Source organism: Xenopus laevis, chromosome 8L (genome assembly GCF_017654675.1).
Source record: "Xenopus laevis strain J_2021 chromosome 8L, Xenopus_laevis_v10.1, whole genome shotgun sequence".
NCBI lineage: Eukaryota > Metazoa > Chordata > Amphibia > Anura > Pipidae > Xenopus > Xenopus laevis.
Genome location: NC_054385.1, coordinates 12,812,850 through 12,835,877, shown reverse-complemented (window position 1 = coordinate 12,835,877; position 23,028 = coordinate 12,812,850). Strand labels below are relative to the sequence as shown.

The 23,028-nt window shown below is 43.0% G+C and overlaps 1 protein-coding gene across 1 annotated transcript in view; it reads left to right on the top strand.

Annotated features, from left to right (window-relative positions):
- The first annotated feature begins 2,576 nt into the window (after positions 1–2,576).
- avpr2.L (arginine vasopressin receptor 2 (nephrogenic diabetes insipidus) L homeolog) overlaps positions 2,577–23,028 on the top strand; it is a 39,017-nt gene continuing 18,565 nt past the window's right edge. Inside the window, exon 1 of the mRNA XM_018241467.2 lies at positions 2,577–2,865. The gene's annotated coding sequence lies outside the window, so the exon portion shown is untranslated. The remainder of the gene's footprint in view (positions 2,866–23,028) is intronic.

The window sequence follows — 23,028 nt, the reverse complement described above, 5'->3', positions numbered from 1 at the left end:
AGGGGTCACAGATTGGGCCCTTACTGTGAGTTGCTGCAGGATTGGGTCACACAATATGGAGCTGCAATGCTCTACATCCTGCATGACTCTGCACTGGAAGAGCTTAGGGGAATTCTGGTATTAGAAGAGAAATTTATAGAGAAAATCCTGCCAAAAAAAAACGTGCAGGCTTTAGCTGATCAGTATAGAGAGAGAGAGAGCGCAAAGGCAGTAAAGCAGCAAGGCATTCCATTATGTGTACAGTTTATAAGAGAAAAACTTGCCTGACTGCATTATTGAGCAGTATCGCATGGCATGTGATTAAACATCAGCTCCAATGCACACACCCAAGAATAAAGGGGCTCATTAAATAGAACAATTGCTGTAATGTCCCATATTAAAGATAATGGGATAGCATACCTCCCAACATTTTGAAAACAAAAAGAGGGACAAAAAAGTTGCAGAGCGAAATTTTTGCCCACACCCATTTTGTGGCCACACCCTCTAATTATCATCATTTACAAAATTTGGCAGGTTATGAAAGTTTGAACACAGCTCTGTGTTTTTTTTCAGTTATTACAGTTTTCTAATGAAAGTGAATTGCCCTTTAAGCTGTGAGTCTAACTTTTCCCAAGGGATCCGTTATCTTATATTGTTACAATTACTTATTTGCTTATCTCAAAATTGTCACAAAAGTATCTTATCTGCTGCTCTGGCTGTTCTGGGCTCTCTGCCAAAAGTCAATTAAGTTAGAATATTTGTTTCTTTTTATGGCTGTTCAGTGCAGAGAAAAACGGGGTTTTCCAGTACAAACGAGGGCCTGCGGGTTCAGCTGTAAAAAGAGGGACTGTCCCTCTAAAAACGGGACCGTTGGAGGTATCCTCAGACCTTTTGATTGGATCTCGTGCATTCTTGAAGTATGGTAAAATTGGGCCCTTGTAGTTATATTTGCCAGACATGAGACAGTATCATTTAATTGAAAATTTCCTACTGGGCAGGTTATAAAACGCAATTGGGCAGATCCGCCTTCAGCAGGTTGTCAGACAGTTGTAAGGGGGTCGGTGACTGCTGCACAAGAGCATTTTAGCATTTCAAAATGTCCTGTGCACCTAGTCCTTTCTCAGTTGCTTATGACCATAATTAATTGCACATACCCAAATTTAGTGGCGGATTAATGAGATGTGAGGCCCCTCGCTACATTTGCCACAAACTCCCCTTCTGGACTACTCCTACTCCCAAGTGGTCAATGATCTAGCTTTCTTTCAGCTATTATTTTTATTTTATTTTCTTTAAAATAAATATTTTTATCAGTGCTGCTGGGTCTGGTTGAGACGGGTGCACGGTCTGTATGTGCTGGGAGAAGATTAGATTAATCTTTTCCCAGCAGGTACTGACTGTGCACCCGTCTCAACCCGGACCCACGGCCAGCAGATAAAAACAAACTTTTTAAAGAAAATAAAAAATAATAATGGAAAATGATTGGCCCCTAGTCTATAGCCTAAGGTAGCCTATTTATTAATCTGCCCCTGACATGTTCCACATCCAGCCACAGAAAAACATTTACTCTTCAGTTTATTTTTGGCATTTGTTCCTTTTTCTCTGGAACTTATTAACAGGCTAATTAATGACTAAGGATATACCAGGGAGATACCCTGCTGCTATAATGGCATTCATATGCCATCTGCCGACCTGCTGAAATCCCAATCTGTTTACGTAGGTTCCCTTAGGGCAGGACTCGCTGACCCAATGCAATGCGACTAAATGCATGGGACGTGTCGGATGGTTTACTGAAAACGGAAGTGAAGGAGAAATCGCATGTTACAAATACATTGATCCGACTGTCGGATGAAATCGCAGCTGCGTTTAGTCGCATTGCGACGTGTCGGGTCAAAATTCATCATCGAGTCCGGCCCTAATTGTGTAACTCTTCATGTGGCTGTAGACAGAACTAATGATGGAACACTTAGGGCAGAGACACACGCTGCAATTCCGGGAGATTAGTCTCTTAGCAACAAATCTCCTCTTCTTCGGGGCGACTAATCTCCCAGAACTGCCTCCTGCTGGCTAGAATGTAAATCGGCGGCGTGATGGCACTAAGAACGCTTTGTTTGCAGAAGTCTTTTTTGGGAGGCAACTTTGGAAAACAAAGTGCTCCGAGTGCAATCCCGCTGGAGATTTACATTCTCAGATCGCTTCGTTTTCCGAAGTCGTCTGAAGTTTCCTCGGGAGGCAACTTCGGAAAACGAAATGCTCCAAGTGCCGTCCCGCCGGAGATTTACATTCTAGCCGGCGGGAAGGCAGGGGAGGCAGTTCGGGGAGATAAAACGCTGCAATTCGGGGAGATTAGTCTCCTCTTCTTCGGGGCAACTAATCTCCCCGAATTGCAGCGTTTGCCTCTGCCTTTAAAGGGCCAGCACACAAAAAAAGATCAATGAATATTTCCTATTTCCCAGCTACATAAGTGTCTTCATCTCTTTTTTTTACTAAACGAAGAGGCAAAGGCTATGAACTGGAGCTTGAATCAAGTGCTGAGTTTCTTTTGAGATGTTTGCCAACCCCTGGATGTGAGTGTGTTTGTGTGAAACACCCACCCACCCTTCCCTTCTCCTCCTCCCTGCGAGTGCACAACTATCAGTCTCACTCTCCTGCCAAACATAAAACTCCAACAGTCCAGGCTGATGGCTGGGTCCTCAATTCCTTCCTACTGTACATTGTCCTTTTCCCGATGGGATTCTAGGGGCTGCAGAGCCATGAGAATGTAACACTGACATGTCAACCCTCTACTCCTACACTTGACATTTTGGATTTCCTTAAAGAAAAATCCTAATAATACTAAACCAGATGCCTTGATAAATAGGAAGGAACTGTACAGATTTCTCTAGCAAGGTAAGTTGGCTAATGGTTTTATTGTATTTGATTTCTGTAGAATTCATTCATTTGTAAAAAGGGTTTCAAAGACATAGATCTGTGCCCATTAAGCCACATGTGCAGTTTTCAGCAGAAAATAGACTTATCAGCTAAAGGTCAGGGATTTTCTGTCTAAAAAAAAAACAGCTTGAGCTCTGCAAAATTAGGAAGCACAGCAGGAATATTGTGACACTAATTTCCTAACCCGGCTTAATTCATTAAAAAGGTTTTTATTGTAATCGTCTGGCTCACGCGTTACCTTTTGAAATGTTTTACCTGTGATACAATACAAGTGAATGGTAGAAATCTGCTAAGAGCCCCCGATAATGTGCATGTGAGAGACAGATTGTCAGCGCACTCAATCATTCCAAAAAAACTATTCTTTGCACATAAGGAAATCAATACATCCAGTAATAAACAGAGAAATCTATTCAAGTGTTCATTAAAGAATATAGCAGCTTTTGTTCATTTTAACGTTTTAAACATAAAATAATCAAAAGTTGTAAGTAGATAAATTATACAATACTAATGCCGTTTACAATAAGTATAGATGGATTGAGAAGTTTAATTTTTCACCATAACTGGGCAGCTTTAAACTTTTAAACATTGTGTGGGACTGCATAGGCATAGTAGTGGGGATAATAGCTACTGTGACTGTGGGATAGCAGGTATAGTAGGGAGAGATGGTGTCTATAGTAACAGTGGGATAATAGTCTCTGGGAAGGGAGTGTGACTGTGGGATAGCAGGTATAGTAGGGAGAGATGGTGCCTATAGTAACAGTGGGATAATAGTCTCTGGGAAGGGAGTGTGACTGTGGGATAGCAGGTATAGTAGGGAGAGATGGTGCCTATAGTAACAGTGGGATTATAGTCTCTGGGAAGGGAGTGTGGCTGTGGGATAGCAGGTATAGTAGGGAGAGATGGTGCCTATAGTAACAGTGGGATAATAGTCTCTGGGAAGGGAGTGTGACTGTGGGATAGCAGGTATAGTAGGGAGAGATGGTGCCTATAGTAACAGTGGATAATAGTCTCTGGGAAGGGAGTGTGACTGTGGGATAGCAGGTATAGTAGGGAGAGATGGTGCCTATAGTAACAGTGGATAATAGTCTCTGGGAAGGGAGTGTGACTGTGGGATAGCAGATATAGTAGGGAGAGATGGTGCCTATAGTAACAGTGGGGATAATAGTCTCTGGGAAGGGAGTGTGACTGTGGGATAGCAGGTATAGTAGGGAGAGATGGTACCTATAGTAACAGTGGATAATAGTCTCTGGGAAGGGAGTGTGACTGTGGGATAGCAGATATAGTAGGGAGAGATGGTGCCTATAGTAACAGTGGATAATAGTCTCTGGGAAGGGAGGGTGACTGTGGGATAGCAGGTATAGTATCGTATTAAGTATAGTATTAGTAGGGAGTGATGGTGCCTATAGTAACAGGGGGGATAATAGCCTCTGGGAAGGGACTGTGAAAGCAGAATACGTCAGTGCTACTGTATATCATTAAAGAATAACAAGGTAAGAAATTTCTGGGTATGTGATGTCAGCGGAAAGCATGCGCACAACTACTCCCGAAGCCAAAGAAACCGTGCTTCTGACGATTTTCCAAAATTTTTGGTGAATATGTGGTGTGCACATAAGGAAACAAAGTTACGAATCATACAAAGTAACTACGCCTTGTAAATTAGTTTCATGTAAACTTCTCCTTAAAATAGCTTTAAAGGGCAATTTTGCCTAGCTCGGGGGTTTCTTAATATATGAGTTATGACGAGGGTGCCACACCCTTAAAAATCCCCATCCTTTTTTACCAGTGCCCTTAAAGGTGGAACACCTAAATCCCTTTTTCTTTTAACACAGTGCAGATTATAGAGTTAATCATGTTTATGGTTCATTGAGCTGGCCATAGACGCAAAGATCCGATCGTACGAATCAACGTACGATCGGACTTTCCCATCTCCCGACCCTCCACTAACCATTCAGATCAAAGTCTTTACCATTCCGATCAAATAGAACAGATCACCCAATGTTCTGCCCCTGACAGCAACCGTACGATACTTATGTCTGACAACACTAGTGACAGTCTCCCTCTGAATCGTACGATCGGCAATACACGCAGAGATATTATCGGCAGCCGACAGAAATTTTCTAACCTGTCCGATCGACCAAACGACCGATCTCCGACGGACGAAAAATGTCGGGACTCTCCACAGATGGTCCGAAAATCGTACGAATCCACGATTCGTACGATCGGATCTTTGCGTCTATGGCCAGCTTTATTCTGTATGGACCTGTTCACACTAGTGAATTACGTTCCACAGGGTGATGTGTGCGGCTGGAAAAGCCTTCAAGTCAAAGAATCTGAAACTCCCCTTGCTTTGATTTTGCTACTGCGAATAGCACCAAAGAGACGGCTGTCATGTATAATAAAAATATCCACTGCTACAAAGTCTGAAGTGAGCAGCAGCCTAAGGCTAGGGGATATGATAATTTAAGGGATCATTTTAAAGTCCAATCACACTTGCTTATCTGTAAAGGAGCATATTGGGGCTTTGTGGATATTATGTAAAAGATTCAGTGTCTTGATAAGAGTAGACAGGTTGTGTATCCTGAGAAACTTGGGGGTCTGAATGTCTCACCCTACTATACTCCTAGCTCTATATCAGAAAGGGAGGAATGTAGTGCAAATGATTCTCCCGCAGTGTTAGAAGGAAACATCAATCAATCAAGTTTTATAAGCTCACTGAGCAAAGGTAAAGTCAAATGGAACGTATTAGTCTTAATAAATGGATACATATTCCAACAGAGACACCTTAATAGTTATTAATGGTTGTGCCAGGTACCATTATATACCATTAGTAGGTACCAGTTCTGTCAGTGGGATATACAGTAGCTAAATAATCTGCAGCCAGTGATCCCCAAGGGTACCATTTCTGACTTTCAGGGCTGTTTTTGATTGGCTGCTGATTGCTTACAGAAGTGGCAAGGTGGGTGACATTTGGTGCTTTGTGGCGATTAAGCCTCTTTCTGACACAGGTCATAATTCATCCGAGCTTGAACCTTCTGGGACTGAATGACTGAAGAGACACAAAGGAGGGAATTTTGTATCAATTTGTGGGGCTGATTGACTAACATAGATGATAAACGGCAGTCAATGCAAAACCAAGTCATTTGGATCTTTGCCTAATTTAGTTTAGGACAATGATTTAAGCATATGCAGAAATGTCACAGCTAGGGTTCTCATCTGGCTGGCAACCGGTATATTACCAACCAATTATCGGGCCAGTATTATAATTTAATTTGAATGTATTTGCAGGTAAACCTGCCTGTTGTCCCCCAATCCCTACTTTCATTGGCAATGATGCATGAGGAGATTAGTCGCACGTAATTAATCTCCACTCCTGCGGGCACATACCTCCCAACATTTTGGAAGCAAAAAGAGTGACAAAAAATTTTATACCGCACGTAGCGCAGCAATTTTTTGACCACACCCCTTTCTGTGGCCACACCCCCTAATTACCATGTTTGTTTTACAAAATTTGGCAGGTTATGAAAGTTTGAAAATATTTCTCCTTATCTAAACTGTGTTTTTGTGTCTCAAAATTGTTACAAAGTATCTTATTTGCACCTGTTAGCTGTTCTGGGCTCTCTGCTAAAAGCCAATAAGTGAGAAACTTTGTTTCTTTTTCTGGCTGTTCAGTGCAGAGAAAAGAGGGACTTTCCAGTACAAATGAGGGACTGCGGGTTGAGCTGTCAAAAGAGGGACTGTCCCTCCGAAAAAGGGACAGTTGGGAGGTATGCGGGCAGCTAGCCTCCTCCAAATGCTTTCCCACCGGCGGTAAAGTCAATTGCTGGTGGTAAAACATTTGCGTTGTTTCGTTTTTTTTTACGGACATCAGTGCATCTGAAATTTTTTTTTAGAAGGTGGTAACCTTAACCACATCAATATGCCTATTTTCAAATCTGCCCAATATCTGCCCAATGTTTGGCCAGATATCAGTCAGGTATGCCATTTGAAAGACCCCATACAAGGGTCAATAAGCTGGCAACTTAGAGCAATTTATTGGCCCATGAATGGTTACTTTTATTCAGATCAATAAGTGAGATCTCAGCTTTTATTTTGTAGCCTGTAGTTGATGGATTCATTGCAATGTAACTGTTCTGTTGCATACACGGGCAGATTAAAGATGCCGATATCGGTCCTTTAGACTAATTCACCAGTTTATCTGCCTGTGTTTGGGTCTTCCGACAGGTCTTCCCGATCGATATCTGGCCACCATATCGATCTGGAAGGTTTAATTTTCCAGGGAATGACCTGTCTGAGCCCATTGCTCCTCCTAGGGCCAAACATTCGGATTATAACCCATTATAGCCCTGCCGTTGGTGGGCACATTGGGGAAAGATCAGCACAAAGTCTTTTGGTAGATGTGTTGGTTTTAGAGAGTCTCTGTGGGCTGATTATAAATACAACTGCAAGTGCATTTCAGAGACGTTGGCTCTTGGAAATGTACGTAAATCTAGCTGAGATGTAGCAGTCAATGTATATGTTAATGGAATTACCGGTCAGGGCTCTTGCCTTTGACGTTCAAACAGAAACATACATTTATGGATTATGGATGAGCATATTTAGTAAAGCTGTTAAAGGGCTAATTAATTTTCAGTAAACCTAACAACCAGATACCAGTTAGGTAGTAGGTTAGTAGAATGGTATTTAGTAGCTAGTAGAATTGAATTCAGTAGGATTTTAGAATTATAAACATTTCTAATCTGCCTCTGTTACGTTCGGTATCCCAAACCCAAAACAAACCCCAAGGTCCCAGGCAGAGGTGCTTCGCCAGTGAGGCAAGTTGAGGCTGTCGCCTCAGGCGGCAGCACCCCACTAGGTACCAGGGGCAGCAAAAATGCTGCTCCTGGTACTTTAACAGCGAATTTCCAGGGGAGGGGGGGAAGCAGCAACTGCTGCTGCCTCAGGCGGCGGAGGGGCCAGGATCGCCCCTGGTCCCAGGCACGGCTCATTCTTCTGCTTATAGGGAACCGAATGTTTGCAGCAGGAACGGAGAACAAAGAGAGTGGTCAAGGGACTGGCTGCACAGTACACAATGATGAGACAGGAGTGTAGTCGAAGTCACAAGCCAGGTCAATACACCAATTTCGCAGTAATCCAAGAGAATAGTCAGTACATAGGCAGAGGTCAGGACAGACAGCAAACTAGACTTGTTCAGGGACAAGCAGGGTCAAGAAAAGATCAGAAACACTAGAAATCGCACCCAGGAACTATTGAAAATAGAACTACATTGGGCAATGAGTTGCCGAGCGTGGGCCTCTAAATATTTACATTTCTCACCAATGTGTGATGATGTCAGACGCAGCTCCGTGTCAATCCCGGAAGAGGCACATGCGCATGTGCCATTACTATTCGACTCACGAAGGCAAACAACGGGTGTCCCCGCCGCACCACCGCTAGACCCCCAGGTACTCTCACAGTCTCTTTCCATGCTGCAACTGCAACTAAATTTATTTATCAGCAAGAGAAGAAGTAAAGAGAGAGCTTGAAGGAGCAGGAGTGGGCAGACAACATGGGCAAGGTGCTAGGGCACATAGGGGCCTATTAATTAAACCTCCATTTTTTCAGGTCGAGTTTTTAAAGAGAAAAACTCAATTTTATAGAGGGAAAAAAACTAAAAATTTTTTTTATAGATTTATTGTAACTGCTAAAAATCTGAATCCAAAAATACTCCAGCTAAAACATGTCAAGGTCATGTAGAAGTCAATGGCAGATGTCCCTTTTGCAATCTGAAGATGTCATGATCTGCTCTGGTTTTCATCCAATTGTTTTCAGGCGACAACTCGAAAGAATTGTACGATTCCGGCATTAAACTTGAAAAATTTGTATGATTCGAAAAATGTTTCACAGTTTTGTGGAGATTTTTCCTGCACCGACTTTTTCGATACGCAGAAAACATTATTCTAAGCAACTTCCCAATATATATTTATTAAACATAGAATTATGTTTGATTTTATTAGACAAATAATTATTTTTTGGGGTTAAGTAATGATACTTGCTCACTTGCTCAAGATAGAATCCTGCAGAGGGTCGGGTACCCATGGGTCACCCGCAAAAAAAGTGTCCACCTGCGGAATGAGGGTAGGATTTTAAGGTGCGGGTATAGATGCGAGCCTGTGGGTCGCAGGTCTTCGGGTTGCGGGTCTCATCTAAATTTCTTATCTTATTTTTTATTGTCTATTATTGTTTATATTTTACAAAACTTGCTTTTGTCCCCACCCACTTTTGATGATGTCGGGTCCAGGTCTTAGAAATTGGTTCCGCACAGGACTCAAGAGCTGAAATAGCCAATATATGCCACAAGCATTAAGTCCTTTGTTGCCATGTCTGTGTCTAACTATCTCTATTATACATTCATTGTATGGTTCCACCTGCTGAAGCAACTTGAAAGGGATTAAATGCTGCAGGGGGGGGGGTCCGGAATAAACTGGAAATAGCTTGCAAATGGCAATCAATAACTTAATGTAGTGCACCTCATTACTCACACCCCAGGTTTATTTTATTGTGCGCATAGCTAGGCACTCAATAAGACAATAATGGCAGAAAATCAATAACACCCACAACCGGCCTCATCAACAATTCCAAATTCTAGTTGCTGACACTTCTTTCACTTTTCCCAGTGGCTTAAAAAAAACACCTATAGAATGTCGGCAATAGACAGCCATGGTAAAGAGATGTTCCTATTTCCTTAAAAGAGGACATGTTTATATTGCATGGTTAATTAGGCTCTAGAGCAGTGATCCCCAACCAGTAACTCCTGAGCCACATGTTGCTCTCCAACCTCTTGGATGTTGCTCCCAGTGGCCTCAAAGAAGGTGCTTATTTTTGAATTCCAGGCTTGGAAACAAGTTTTGGTTGTATAAATACCAGGAGTATTGCCAAACAGAGCAGCAATGTAGGTTGTCGATCCACAAATGGCCAATCACAGCCCTTATTTGGCACCCAGGAACATTTTTCATGCTTGTGTTGCTCCCCAACTCCTTTTATTTCTGAATGTTGCTCACGGGTTCTTAAGGTTGGGGATCTCTGTTCTAGACAGTACTGGTTGTTTTACTGACATTAAACATTGGGTCCAGGATTATAGAGTGTCCAACGGAACCCTGTCCAGTGGGGGGGGGTCTAAAATAAAGGTCTGAATGACCTGAGGATCTCCTTGTAGGCTATATGGCTGCCACCTATCAGTCTGCTACTTGTCACCAACTTTTTAATCCCTTGATCCTCACTCCCACTTTTTCATGATGTCTCTATATAATGTCATCGCCCCTTCCACCACAGGCCAGTAAGGTGGCAACCCTATGCGGGAATGGACCCTTGACATAAGGTTACACTGGAATGTCCAGTCAGTTGCAACAGGTGATTTAAAATGAACAATGCAAGATGCTTTATTTTTTTATTATCCCCCTATATGGCGAGCAAATCACACTGTCTTCCCACACGTCGTCTAAGTAAATCATTTTCCGGGAATATAATCCCATCAATTCTATGTCACCCAGGATCTCTTAAACTTCAAAATCCCAGTTGCTTGAATGTGATTGGAATATTATGTAGGTGGCAAAAAACACTAGGTATAGGATCCATTATCCAGAAACCCTTATCCAGAAAGTTCTGAATTACAGAAAGGCTGTCTCCCATAGACTCTATTTTATCCAAATAATCCAAATTTTTGAAAATGAGTTTCATTTTCTCTGTAATAATAAAACAGTACCTTGTACTTGATCCCAACTAAGATATAATGTATCCTTATTGGAAGCAAAATCCCCTTCCTGCTGTAATCTGAGCCCAGAGCTATGAGTGAGCAGGGAGAGACGCAGGCAGGAAGTGATATCACACCAAGCTAATATGGCAGCTGCTATCCTAAACAAACAGAGAGAGACTCTAGAGCGGTTTACTCTGGTGTGGTAAAGCATTCTGCAGAATAAATATAGCATTCTAGCTTGCACTATTGTGGCAAATCTATTGGCTATAAACTGCCTTGGTAGGTTTCCTTCTCCTTTAAGGTATATAGATCCAAATTATGGAAAGATCCCTTATCTGGAAAGCCCCAGGTCACAAGCATTCTGGATAAAAGGTCCCATACCTGTACTACGTTGGTTTTTACAGACACATACAGCTCTGTGAATTTTATTTTCAACATTGCACTGGGCCAAGGACATTGTAAATGTAGGCCTGGGGCCCAACAGACTTTGTCTGCTCCATTTTTATTATTTATGAGGTGTTGCTTTAATTCACGGTTGCCTTTTGTCTTCATCTTTTCATATGTGGAAAATCCCTTCCCGTTTCCCAGTCCTGTAAAAAACAAAACTGGCACGGGGACAAGGGAATAAATACCAGTTTAGAAGAACAAAGCTCATGGGAGGTAATTGACCCACAGTGTCTCTCTTTCATTCATTCCTTTCTCCCCAAGAACATAGCAGAAGCCTTGGATAAAAACATTACAATGGCTCATTAGTAAACACTGGGCAAATTTGCCCATGGGCAGTCACCAACCAGTGAGTGGCTTTTTTTCTCTGACAGCTGCAGGTTGAACTATGAAAGCAAATATTTGATATTTGGGGTGCTGTCTTAGTTACTTTGGTATGGTAGGGCACCAAAGAGGCTAGCGAAGGTGCCAGAGACTGGGGGGAGGGATGGTCGGCTGGGGAAGGGATTTCTGGGGCTGGTAGTCCACAACGGGATTGGAGGGCAACAGATGGGGGGAGGGCTGTTATTTAAAGAAGTGCAACGCCTCACCTTCTTCCTGTTCCCTCCGCATCCTAGAGCGCTGGTGTAGCTGCCGCACCCACCCTTCCGTCAGTTCCAGTGGTTGATTGATGTTTTATATTCTGTATGTATGTCAATTTCACGCAGAAGGGGTTTCCATTGTTATGTTTTCAGCATTGATTACAGTTGTTTTGTCACAGCTAGCTCAAGGGCGGGGGAAAAGTGTGTCCTTGCCAGACAGACCAAGTCGGCAGTTATTGGCCCATGTGTGGGGCCATCCGACGGCCTTCCCCGATCGATATCTGGCCAAAAGTCGGGCAGATCTCAATCGGGCAGGTTAAAATCGTTTATTAAAATCCCGCCCGTATTGGCAGCATTATGATCCGATCATTGGGCCCTAGGGCCCACGATCGGATCAGCCCAATATTGCCCACCTCAATGAGCATATCGCAGAGAGATCCACTCATTTGGCGACATCGCCAAACGAGCGGATCTCTACGTCTATGGCCACCTTTAGCATATAATACTGGTCCAGCGACAAGTCCTGGAGTCAGGAAGAGAAGTTTAACACCCTTCTGAGGCAAATTGGTGGCATTTACAATAGGGGTATTCTCAACTACCTGTCCATCAACCTGCAACCTAGGTAGGATTTATTTATCAAATTGCTGAATATAATGGGCAATCTCAGCTACAATTTAACTGCACAGGACTCAAAATCAGACTGAACAATGTTTGTTATTTTTCCTGAAAAGGATGTACAGATTCTAAGAAACATTCCAAGCTTTTTTTAGGGTTGAATGTAAAAAACAGAAGGCATCATTGATTTATGGCTTATTCTGACTTTTCCCACCAAAATGTTCTCCTTGGTGCAGGGAATTTAAGGATCGAACAAAAATTCTCTCTAAGGGGGCAAATTCACTAAGAATCGAAGTTGCGCCAGGCGCAACTTTGCCGCTCTTCGCCGCACTTCGCCAGACGAATTTTCGCCAGCGCTATGCAAATTCACTAAAATGCGAAGTTGCGCACAGGGGTAGCGAAAGGTTGCGGAGTTGCGCTAGCGTTGTTTCGCTTTATAAAGCGAAGTTGCGCTAGCGAAGGCTAATTTGCATACGGCGCAAAATTCAAATTTCAATGGAGGAACACGTATCTGCACTACAAATGCCTAGAAAACCTTCAAATCAGCCAATAAAATTTTTATTTTGCCCTACACATGTGCCCACTGTCTAGGTAAGTTGCCATGAGTCAGGAAATGTAGGGGGGAGGAAGGGGAGCCCCAAAAAATTTTCGATCTTTTTCAGCCTATCACCCGTCATGTAGAAAACACGCCAGCGTTTTTGGGACTTAGAAAAAATTTTGACTTTTTTTGAAACAATCCCTATCTACTCTATAGCGCTTCGCCAGGTCTGAGGTGGCGAAGGAAGTCTAGCGTAAAAGGTAGCGTTCGCTACACTGCGCAAGTTAGTGAATTTGCGTAGTTTCGTCGCTAGCGAAGATTCGCCTGGCGTAAGGTTGCGAAGTAACACCAGCGAAACTACGCCAGCGTTCGTTAGTGAATTTGCGCAGTAGCGAAAATGGCCAACGCTAGCGAATTAACGCTAGCGTTCGGCGCTTCGCGCTTTAGTAAATTTGCTCCTAAGTCGGCAACCTTTCAAAATGCAAACACAACACAGAGGATGGATTTGTACAGAATAGTACATTTTATCCATCATCAGAATAGGTCTTCCTTTCATGTAATATTGATGAGGGATAGTTGGGGCTGTAGGGAAGAAAGGAATCGGGGCTAAACGTCAGGTGCTGCATTCTGTATTGTCCGTGCTATGTTTTTTTTGTTGGTTCTTTACCAAGAATTGCTGGATATCTAACCCATTAAGACCAACAACAATCAGAACAATCTGGCCTTATCCAAGGATAAATGCATTGATCCAGTGGATTGTTCCATGGGACATACAAGATGTATGTGTAGATCCATGCATGTACTTTTCGGTTCCGCACTGATTGCAAACTCATTACTTTCAATAGAATGTAATCAGTGCAGCCCACTTAGCTGGAATTTCTAATAGTGGCCCCAATTTGTCACATGTTCTAGTAAGTTAATGGCATCTGGAGGATTTTGATCACCACCATTAGGAGGAGGAAGGCAATAAGCAAAATGTTGTCATCTGCCTGCCACTGTTTCAATGAATCAATCCATCATTTCTGAACTGGAAAACTTATATTTGAAACCATACAACACATACAAACTACATGCAGATAGTGCCACGGCTGTAATCAAACCTACAACCCCCTACCAACGTCGAACTGGAAAATTGGGGGCCCACTGGGGCTCTGACACCAAGAGCCCTCCTTGTAACCTCCAGGATCTTCTTTTAGGAACAAATTTATTCAGAACTTTGACAGATCCTTGGCTCTTGTGTCATCTTTTTGTGATCTTACCATCTTGACATGGATACTTTTCCATTAATCAACTACTCTTGCCCTGTAAATTAGAATTTCCCTTTATTTCCCCTGAGCCTGCCACAATCCAGCGACAGAACAAGAAGGATTATCCTGGCTTTCCCTTCCTGTGAAATGTTCTTCTGTCCTGGTGAAATAAATGCAGATTTCGGTACAGTGGTGTAACTAGAGTGTGCAGGGCCACCCTGCAAAAAAATCTTCAGAGAGGCCCAGTGTACTCTGATCCCCATCCTCCTGCCCACTTCCCATCCTACCTCAACCCTGGTCCTTGTCCCACCTTCGCCCCGCCAACTCCGCACCTAGACCTGCCCGACTTGTGTCCCCCTTCCCTGCCACAGGTAAGAAAGCGGCTGGGGAGGAGAGTTTTTTTTAATTAGCTATAGTGGGAGCCCCCCAGGTCCCTGGGTCCCCTGTGACTGTGGGGGTCTGCTTCCTCTATAGTTAAGCCACTGTTTTGGTAGATTACCTCAATATGGTTTTAAACCCTTGCACGTCCCTTCTCCCATTTCATACGTATAATAAACACATGTTGTATCCCTTATATAAGAACTTTTTTACGATCCTTACAGAAAAAACTGTTTTAGCCCTTGATCGTGAGAGATATATATATATATATATCTATAAATTCCTGGAACTTACAAAATAAAATGTAGTGCAGGAGAATTCCCAGCATTGATTCTCCTTGACCACACAAAACTCTGGGCTCTGTGAATGGTGTATTTGTTGTTGTATCCAGGGTTATGATAATACACATCAACAGAAATAGTCATTGACACAGTGGTGCCTCCAGGCCAAGAATGCATGGATACAAAAGGAAAGATGGGAGAAGGGATATAGAGATTCTCCCAATCCCATCAAAATTTAAGTTAGGTCTTATGGTGGCCATACACTGAGAGATGTCGCTAAACAAGCAGATCTCTACCCGATATGCCAACCTTGAGGTGGGCGATACCGGGCTGATCCAAACGTGGGCCCTAGGGCCCAATGAACGGATCATAGCGAAGGGTAACGGGCTGTCGGAGCGCGGGACCGCATCAATGAACAGATGCCCATGCCCATTTTATGGCCACGCTCCCTAAATACCACCTAGAATTTATGAAAGTTCTTCCAGTCTACATTCTCTCAGTCGACTGCCATCCAGACCAGATTTAGGCTGCTATGTGTACATCCCAGTAGGACGCCCTTCTCCAATGCCCCATCCAGGAAGCTGTCTATGCAGGTGCAAAGGGCCATTTGTGAATATGTCACCGTGTTGCTGTAAATGTTTTCCTCTGGGTATTGGCCTGTGTCCAGTCAACCATTTTGTTCTTTATATTACTCTTTCAAACTCGGCCAGATTACTAAAAGAAATACATATGTATTACTAGTCACAATAACAAGCCGGCCTGCAGTCCTAAGACTTTTGACCCTTTTAGCATTAACTGTTTACCATAACTGTCACTTGCGATTTACACATGGTAGTAACCTGTTTCTCAGGCGCCTGCGGCTCTCTCTTGGCTCCTGGCCATTGGAGGCAAATAGTGACAGTAAGTCTACCTTGTTTTTCAGGATTAGTCATGATGCATATCTTACTGAGTTACATACATACATGCATGCCCTAAATACTCAACAATGTTCATAACATTCAGTAACATCACCTACTGAATCCTGTATCTTTAGGGTCAGGGTCCCTATAAAAGTTTTTGTAATACATTGGTGGCCAGGGTCCCCCATAAAAGTAAAAAAAAATGATTGCCGTGTGCTATAAAAATAAAAGAAAGACCATTGGTGTTCAGTTGAACCTACCTTTAAAGGTCAACTTTGACTCTTTTTCAATGTTTTTCGGTTCCATCTGTGGCTTTTGACTCCATTTGGTGGCTTCCAGCTCCTTTCGCAGTTTTCAGCGACTTCTGCAACTCAAGGGAGGCTCAGCATGGCCCTGTCACGTATGGTGAACCCAAACTCCTGGGGAAGTCACTGGATTCTGGTCTAGGCATGATCTTCTGCCTATAATAGCCACCTGGCCCTTAGCGCCAGGTCTTACCTCACGAGAATCCAGCAACTTCCACAGGAGTAAGCAATGGAGCCAAACATACAGCAGGGAAGGAGCCAATAGAGACAGAATAATCATAGTCAGGCAGGCTGGATAAGAACCAGAAAATCAACCACTGAGGAGTGAGGCAAATGCTGGGTCAGGAACAGGCCCGGGGTCAGAACCAGCAAATCAGAATTCAGGAGCTGGAATTGGTAATCAGCATAGAGGAACAAGCAAGCTTGACCTACAACGGACAATGTGAGAGTGCAGAGCAGGGGTTCTTGTAGCCACGCTGATGGCAAACTCAGAGCACCTGTGGCCAATTGACCACAGGTGAATTCACAATGCCTGCCTGGAAAATAAAGGCAACCAAAGCATGAACTAAGCAACCTCCTGCCTGCTCAGATAGAGCAGTGTCAAGAAGGCAGCACAGAAGATAGCAGGTCCCCAGTTCAATTCCATATAGAATGTGACAGGACCCCCTTAGCTTTAAAAACAACTGGGCCCCAGTACAATTGTGATGGTGGCACTGTATGAAACCATAACAAGTCAATCTTGGATGTGAATAGTGATGTAACATTGCGTGAGAGGGAGATTAGAGTGGGTTATTCTAAGGTGTCATCGTCAATCCATCTCGTTCTCTGGCATAAGCAGAATTGCTTTTTTTTTGCTCCATGCTTCTGGGCCATAAAAATATTTTACTATGGGACACAGTTAGGGGCGTAACTACAGAGGAAGCAGGGGGCCCAAGATGTATAGGAGGGCCCATGAGACAGTGCAACCTCTGTATATTTTGTGGCCCTAAAATGAATTTGCTGTGGGGCCCATCTAGTTATGCCACTGAATACAGTACATTCTTGGAGTGGTGGTGACCTTTATGTGCCCAGCGCCCGCCCAAAATTGCATTCTAGGCGCATGCATCTTCTGCCTACCCCTTGTTCCAGTCCTGGACAGAGGCATAACTATGGTTCCTGCCAACATCGAGACAGCCACTTGCGCTCACCCATTGCCCTTTTGCTCCCTGATATGCTGGACTGTACCAGGACAGAAAAGTGGACAAGTATAAACTAGAGATTCACGAGTCAGTATAACATTGGTTCTGGCGACACTCAAGCACCCATGCTTCCAGGCATTGCCACCTCTCTTCTATGACTTAACCTCTGCATACTGGATATTGACTCATTCACAATGCACTTATTGTACCTCCTCTGGGGCCCTATCCAGTGCTGAGGCCTGGTTGAGTTTCCAGCTTCAGTTCCATCAAGTTCCTGTGCCCCTACTAAGTAACCCAGAGCCATCTCTTTTTCTAATACCCTGTACAACAGGGTTCCCCAACTTTTATTTTATCCCTGAGCCACATTCAATTGTAAAAAGAGTTGGGGAGCGGCACAAGCATGAAAAAAGTCCCACATAAGGGCTGCGATTGGCTGACAGCCTAAAGCTCTATTTGGTAACATATCTGGTTTTATGCAAACAAAACTTGCATCCAAGCCAAGAATTAAAAAATAAACACCTGATTATAGGCCACTGGGAACAACAGCTAAGGGGTTGGTGACATGTTGCTCGAGAGCCACTGGTTTGAGATTGGTGCTGCTCAAGCATAACTTTTAACTCAGCCATGCTGAAGGTGCTAAATGTTTGCCTTTGTGCCATCTACAGCTGTAGTCACTTGTGCATGTGTGCCATAGTACTAGTGGGTGTTCTTATGTAACAGAAGGTTGACCATCTTCCAACCCAGCATCTATTTGAAGGAATGCATTTTGATCCCTGGACAAGCTTGTCAGGTTCTCTCCATAAGGCCTCCTTATCAAAGCCATCAAAGGAATGCCTGTGGGGCATCTCAGCTGTCTCCATTGCCTGGAAAACAGAATTATACTCAAGTGCACCACTGCTGCTTTCTGTCACTTACAGTACTTTAAATAAGTGGTTCAATGCACACACAGATTTCTGCTTTTTTTGCCCCATGCTTTTGGGCCCTAAAAAAATGTTTCACCATTAGACCCAGTAGGCCAGTTACATCTCTACCAAAGGTCACTGATTCTTTGGAGCCTGTAGATTACATTTTATCTTGATAGACCAAGCACTTTGGCAGCTCATAATAAATGCAGATAAGTGGGTACATTTTTTTTTATTATACAAGGATGTTTTTGGATGGAGTTTCCCTTTTAATGTGCAAACCTATCTGTGTTCTGTGAATCGTACTTCCTTTGTTGGACAAGTTACCGTAATGAAACATATCTGCACTTCACTTTAGAAGCCTGTTGGCTCTTTCTGCAAGGAGTAGATAAACCTTTCTTCCACCCAGAGGGATTATAATACATCTATGGAGGAAATGCCCTTGTTCCTCCAGCCGTTTAACCAATAAACCATTTTAGTTGGACCCTTCGGAGAGGTCTCCATTAATCTGTCACTGTGTTGTGGTATCCACAAAAATCTGGATCCGAGCTTATTGTCCCTGAAGCCGCAGGGCAAAGGGTGGCACCCAGATTTCAGACAACTCAAAGCTTGTATTATTATTGGAACTAAGGGCAGAGACACACACTCAGATTTGTGGAGATTAGTCGCTCAGCGACAAATCGCTTCTTCTTCAGGACTACTAATCTCCCCAACCTGCCTCCCGCCGGCTAGAATGTAAATCATCGGCACAATGGCAATTGGTGCACTTAATTTTCCGAAGTCGCCCAAAGCTGCCTCATGAGGTTCGGGGGCGACTTTGGAAAATGAAGCGCTCCGAGTGCCATCCCTGCCCGAGGGAGGCAGTTCGGGAAGATTAGTTGGCCCAAAGAAGATGAGATTTATCGCCGGGTGACTAAATCTCCCCGAATCTTTGCGTCTTCCCTTACCCTAACTGTAGTGTCAGAACTGAGCATACAAGCTGCAGTCATCAGTAGTAAATGAACACTTTCTAAATAGGACACATGCCATAGCAAAGCAGTCATCATTAGCTGTAAAGATTAGATGAGAGATAAAGAGACATTATCCTTAACTGGAAATTAAATTATTCTTTGCAGGACTACCAGAAAGCAGTGCCATAGGCTACAAGCAGTTTGCTATTTTGGGTGATGGGAGACAGGGTGTTTTATTGCCTATGGAAAAGCATTTGTCTCTCATGGGTGATAAAGTGCACTGAAAATACCCTTTAATCCAGAAGAAAGGGGTTCACTCTAATGTAAAATGTCCTATTTTCTCTGATGCCTGGTGGCCACATAAAGTGCTTTACATGCAGTGTGCCCCATTCATATGCACAATACGAATGCATGTCATTTCCTTTTATGGGATATTATTATTAATATTATTCTACTGCATTCAGAGTCATGGGGGTTATATCTCTGGTTACTGGGGGGCGGGGGAATACCCTTTTTGCCCTACCCCGAAACCCTGGCCTTAGTTTTATTATTTCTCCATTTTTGCTTTGCAAGTTCAGTTGGGCAGAAGGCAGTTCAGGGAAATTAGTTGCCCGTAGAAGAGGTGATTAATCGTCGGGCAACTAAATCTCCCCAAATCTGAGCGTGTCTCTGCCCTTAGGTGTATCTGTGAAAGCAAATAGGCATTCACCCTTCATGACACTAATCTCGGGTGACATCCCCAAAGTTTGGTAAACACTGCTTTGTTCTGATGTGCTTGAGCTTATTTTTGTTCCACTTAGGTAACACCAAGGTTTTCCCAGTTAATAGGCTAGTAACTAGGGCCGTCACCCAACCCCTTTAAACCAGAAGCACTGAATCTTTATCTCGTACAACTAATTTACAAATCATTTAGACGTATAAAGCAAAAAGCTGGTGCGCACCCAACTCTAACCCATCCACTCCCAACCCGTACCAGACAGCAACCCAACTGGCACTGCGCTCATCTCTGATATCACAAAACGGGGACAGGGCAGGCGCACACCTATAAATCGAGGCTTCCAGGGGTAGTTCAGCAAGGTTTGGGGACCCAAGGTTAAGAAACATGTTTCCTGCTGTGCTCAGATATTACACTTTTGCCTATTACCTGAAGTGCACAGGAGCTGGGAAAGGCCTGAGGTTACCATTTTTGCTGATTTTATAGTTAGTGACACTTTTTCAATTAATATGAGGTGGTCAAGAAACTAGATTTTTATTGTTATCACTGCATATTTCTATTCCTATTCCAGCCTGTAATTGTGCTCTTAACACTGTTTATACAACCTGATCTTTGCACTTCATACCCAGCGTGTGCAGCCTTAATCTACTAACATGGATACACATTTTATAGGTAAACATCCACAGTGTTCCGGAGTAGCCAGCAATAGCTGCAAGTCTGCAGTGTAATGTATAGGCTGTTGAAAGGTTACACAAACAGTTCTAAACCTGAGACTGAATCATTGTTGCCTTGATTCATTCCTGACCCTATAAAGTGGAAATTGGGTAATACCTGGAACAGCAACAAGCTGTGGTCACAGCATAAATGCTCCAAGGGAATATGTCCTATCATTCTAAAGTTATTTATCCATGATATATATTTATGAATGTCCAGTAAACCATATGCTTATTTTGCAGTGAAAGACATATTTATCAAATGGGATTTACTATGAAAGGTCTCTTTATATGTAGCCAAATTAGTTTCCTATAGAATTTATGGGAGGAAGAATCTACCTTAGAGGATGAGTGTTTCAATGGGGTGGATTGAGGGGGAGAACTCCAGACATCCCTCCTAATGATGTTAGTGTCAGGGGACCTCCCTCATTTGCAGTATAGAAGAAGTCCGCCAAGGACATATAATGGGTGTTAAGGTGGCCATACATTTAAAGGAGACGAAATGGCTAAAACTTAGTAAGCGTTAAAAGGTCTATATAAATACACCAGTACACCATCAAAGCAATGCTGCTCTGAGTCCTCTGTCAAAAGAAACACCACATTTCTTTCCTTCTATTGTGTACTCATGGGCTTCTGTATCAGACTTCCTTCTTTCAGCTTAAACCTCCAGGGCTTGGGCTTGAGCATGCTCAGTTTGCTACTTTCTCCCTCTCCCTTTCCCCCCCTCCCTCCTCCCCTCCCTGCTGTAATCTGAGCTCAGAGCTATGAGTGAGCAGGGAGAGACTCAAGCAGGAAGTGACATCACACCAAGCTTATATGGCAGCTGCTATCCTAAACAAACCAAGAGAGCTTCTAGAGATGTTTACTTAGGTATGGTTAAGCATTGTACAGAATAAATATAGTGTTATAGCTTGCACCTTTGTGGCTAATCTATTGGCAATAAACTGCTTCGGTAGCTTTCCTTCTCCTTTAAGCTCCTGATTCAGTCACTTTTGACCAAGTCGGCAACCATAAAGGTTTGAGTTTGCCGTTGGATTAAGGAATACATCCGCACTGTGCCTACAGACTGCGTAGCAGCAATTATTATGCTATCACTGGCCCAATGGTCGAATGATCAGATCAACCCAATTTCGCCCACCACAGGGTGGGCATATCAGTGAAAGATGGCCAACGAGCAGATCTTTACATACCCAGTACTGATACCCACTAGTTTAGGATGCCAAGCAGTAGTCCCCAGCAGGGACTGAGTGCCCTTTTTTTGCTGCTGGGTTTTCCGAAGCGAAAATAATCTTTATTCTTATTTATTTATTTATTTATATTATATATTTATTACTGCTTATTTAACTGCAGGGTTTCTTAACCTTCACTTAATGAGATCAAATAAACAGAGCAACATACGCAATGAAAAAATGAAAAAGAACCAAATTTGTACAATGTACAGGTATAGGATCCCTTATCCGGAAACCCGATATCCAGAACGCTCCAGATTACGGAATGGCTGTCTCCCACAGATTCCATTTTATCCAAATAATCCAAATTTTTAAAAATAATTTCCTTTTTCTCTGTAATAATAAAACAGTAGCTTGTACTTGATCCCAACTAAGATATAATTAATCCTTATTGGAAGCAAAACCAGCCTATTGGGTTTATTTGATGTTTAAATTAATTTCTAATAGACTTAAGGCATGAAGACCAAAATTACGGAAAGATCCATTATCCAGAAAACCCCAGGTCCCAAGCATTCTGCATAACAGGTCCCATACGTGTACTAGGAGATATTTAGGATGTAAATAAATGTCAGTGTTATAAACCACCGCTGCTCCATGAATTTCCCTGCGCACAAGCAACAATTAGGCCTTAGAAAAGGATACATGTGTGTATATAATACTGTATATATATATATATATATACAGTATTGCTGATAATCTTACTGCCATATCCCTGGGATGCAGAAAATTGCTGGCAATTGGTTGCTCCTAACCTCTCTGTATTACAATGACTTCAACAGTAAATCTGAGGGGTGAGAATGAGCTCTCCTGCTGCTACGCACGGCCTGCAATCTCTTTAGTGCCCTGCCCTTTGTCACTTCCCCTCTCACTGTCACTTTCCACTGTCACTGTCCATTAACCGTGAAAACCTGGAGCTGATGATATTGCTTCTGTAAAATGAGAATTGTCATGAACTGACTGAGTGGCAAGAGAAGAAAGTTATCTGAAGCCAATTTCCTCCCACCAATAATGAGCCAAGATTACTACATCATTTCTTTGAAAAATTGAAAAACTCTTTATCATCTTGAGCAGAACCAAATCTGGGTCAAACAGTGTTTATGCCAAGACAGAGTAACAGGCCCAAACTGTGTGTTCTGCCAAATGCCAGAGGGGCTTCTGTAAGACGCCATAGTCAGTCACTATTTATTGGGCTGGTGGGGGCTGTTTGGACCTCTCGGTGGACTGTTTCGGCTAAAAATGCCAATGCCTATTTTGAGTTTCAGTCCAGACCTGCGGAACACTGATTTTTTGTATTCCGTGTCCTGGCTTGGCTACTCTCTTTCCTATAGGAATTGTCTTTGAAGCAAGAGCTAAACATTGAGCCCCAAATTCTTTACAATGCTCAAGGGGCTGATTGTGATGGAACCATATAGCTAGA